This window comes from Sorex fumeus, unplaced genomic scaffold (assembly GCF_029834395.1).
Source record: "Sorex fumeus unplaced genomic scaffold, SorFum_2.1 ptg000036l, whole genome shotgun sequence".
Classification (NCBI taxonomy): Eukaryota; Metazoa; Chordata; class Mammalia; order Eulipotyphla; family Soricidae; genus Sorex; species Sorex fumeus.
Genome location: NW_026606093.1, coordinates 12697924 through 12701322, shown reverse-complemented (window position 1 = coordinate 12701322; position 3399 = coordinate 12697924).

Here is a 3399-nt window from a genome sequence, read left to right as displayed (position 1 = left end):
CATATCCCACAAATGAATGCAATCATTCTATGTCTATCCCTCTCCTTCTGACTCATTTCATTCAGCATGATACTTTCCATGTCCATCCCTTTATAAGCAAAATTTCATCACTTCATTTTTCCTAACAGCTGCATAGTATTCCATTGTGTAGATGATGTACCATAGTTTCTTTATCCAGTGATCTGTTCTCAGGCATTTGAGTTGTTTCCAGATCTGAGAGCTGCAATGAACATAGAAGTACAGATGGCATTTCTGCTACATGTTTTTAGGTCCCCAGGATATATTCCCAGAAGTGGTATTGCTGGGTCCTATGGAAGCTCAATTTCTAGCTTTCCTTCACTGCTTCTGGGAATGCCATCTGGTTCAGCCTTGTTGGAAAACAATATGGACATTTAAAAAAAACTAGAAACTGACCTTCCATTTGACCCAGTAATACCTCTTCTGCGAATATATCCCAGAGATGCAAAAAAGTATAGAAGAAATGACATCTGCACTTGTATGTTTATTTCAGCATGATTTACAATAGCCAGAGTAATCTGGAAAAAACCCGAGTGCCCGAGAACAGATGAACGGTTAAAGAAACTTTGGTACATCTACACAATGGAATACTATGTAGCTGTTAGAAAAGATGAAACCATGAAACTTGCATATAAGTGAATCAACATGGAGAGTATCATGCTAAGTGAAATGAGTCAGAAAGAGAGAGAGACATAGAAATATTGAACTCATTTTTGTAATATGCACTGTAGCACTGTCCTCTCGTTGTGCATCAATTTGATCAAGTGGACGCAGTAACGTCTCCATTGTGAGATTTGTTGTTACTGCGTTTGGCATATCGAATACATCACGGGTACCAGGCTTTGCCGTGTGGGCGAGATACTCTCAGTAGCTTGCTGGGCTCTCCAAGGGGGGGGGGCGGAGTAATCAAACATGGGTTGGTCGGGTATGCTGTGTGCAAGGCAAACGCCCCTACCCGTTGTAATATAAAGTTACATAATGGGAGAATAACAAATAAAGATAATAGAGATAAGGGCCAGGAGAATTGCTCCACATCTGGGAAGCTGATCTCATGTGCTGGGGAAAAAGCAGTTGGGATGAAGAAGAGACCACTAAGGAAATGATGGTTGGAGGATCACTCAGGATGGTAGATTCATGCTGAAAGTAGGCTATGAACCAAGCATGATGGCTGCTTAGTACCTATATTGCAAAACATAACGAGAGAGAGAGAGAGAGAGAGAGAGAGAGAGAGAGAGAGAGAGAGAGAAAGAGAATGTGCCTGCCACAGAGGCCGGGGGTGGGAAGGGGTGGGGGAGAGGGGAGGGACAGTGGGAACATTGGTGGTGGTGAATGGGCACTGGTGGAAGGATGGGTACTCGAACGTTGATTGAAACTTAATCATGAAAGCTTGTAAGTCTGTAACTGTATCTCAGGGTGATTCATTAAAATTTTAAAAAATACATATGTGTTCAAGAGAGAAGACAAGCCTGAAAGAGCAAGCGAGCAGGGAGACACAGGAAAATATGCACTAGAGGGAGCACAAGGGTTTGAAGAACAAACCTGTTATTTCCGTTTTTAAAGCCATAAAATTCTGTGTTTGGGGTTAATTTGGAAGGTACAGGTAAAAAATTTTTGATTCCATAATTCCTGTAACCCATTTTATTCTACTTTACTTATTTTTAGATAGGGAATAAAAAGCATCGATCCATGTCCCAAGTCGGCATCCAAATTGTTCTTTCCTCCTCTTTAGCCCCAATGCTGAACTTCTAAATTGCCTTTGCATCCAACTCCGGACCAGTAATTCTTTTGAACTGAGAGACTGCTTCCTGTAGGAGGTGGCAAGTTACACAACCAATATAGGAACAAAGCAGAACTTGAAAATATTCTTTTCAGATATCAGTTAATATAAGACCAAACTGTACTAGGCAAACTATTAACTGTAACACTAGCCATTATGTGGAACAAAGCAGCCATAAAATTCAATCTTTAGCTCTTTCCCCTTATAGACCAACTGGTGACAAGCAGCAAATCAGCATAAGGTCAAATGTAAGTCAGTTCCTTCCAAACTTCTCCTTCAACTTGATTTTATCAATTAATTGGATAATCTTAAAATCTTCTAGAATGATTTCTCAGAGAGATATTCATTGGAAATAATTTAAGTGACCAAATGCCTACCAAGTGCAAATGCTTTCTAAAATTAAATTGTCTAACTTCCACCAAAGAGAATTTCAGAGAGAGCTAAAGAGATAGTACAGGGCTTAAGGCATTTGCCTGTGCGTGGCCTACCCCACTTTGACCACTTGCTCCATATATGGTCTCCTGGGCACTGTCAGAAGTGATCATTGAGTTCAGAGTCAGAAGTCAGAGCTGAGCACTGACAGCTATGGCACAAAAACCAAATCAACAATGACAACAACAGCAGCAAATGGGACTTCAGAGAAAACTCTATTTGTCTGCTTCTTTCTTACTAAACTTAAGGGAAAATCAGCAGATGGGATAATTCCAAATCCTTTTGGGTGTTGGGACATTTTACTTTCCAGATAAAGCCATAGCTACCTCTAATAATCAAGAAAAATTCCCAAACTCTCTTGAAGTAGGAAATTTTCACACACCCCTGACTCTTCAGAATCAAGTTGTTTTTAAAAATAAGAATTCTCTTTATCATGTTGAACTATTTACCATCTTTGGAGTTCCTATTTATTTTGTCATATTTTAATTTTGAATTCTCAGAGTAGAACAGTGAACATGTCTACTTTTCACTAGCTTTCTCTTAATTCACTTTTTAATTTTTATGATCACATCCTCCCTCCCTTTTTTTCCTTTGTTATTTTATCATTGCAATGTCCAGGGTCACACACAATTGATATGGTTCTCACACACATTGGGTCCATTGCACTGAAACCTATGTTTCTGATATTACCAAGGATCACACCAGCAATGTCAGGGGTCATAGCTGAATATTGGAGCGAGTGTTTCATGGACCTGGGCTTGCAAAGGAGCTGCTCTACTACCAAGCCAAATTCACCACCCCACTTGTCCTATTTGTTGTTTTTGTTGTTTTGGAGATAGTACTAAATAGTCTGGGTCACTGTCACTGTCACTGTCCTCCCGTTGTTCATCGATTTGCTCAAGCGGGCCCAGTAACGTCTCCCTTGGATACTTTGTTGTTACTGTGTTTGGCATATTGAATACATCACGGGTAGCTTGCCAGGCTCTGCCATGCAGGCAAGATACTCTCGGTAACTTGCCGGGCTCTCCTGGAAGGGCGGAGGAATCGAACTCGGGTCTGCCATGTTGGCCGCATGCAAGGCAAACACGCTACCACTGAAACATATTAAATTTAAGCTAGAAGTTCACAATCCTATTTGCTACAGAAAGAAATTTGGAAGGAAGATCCATCTT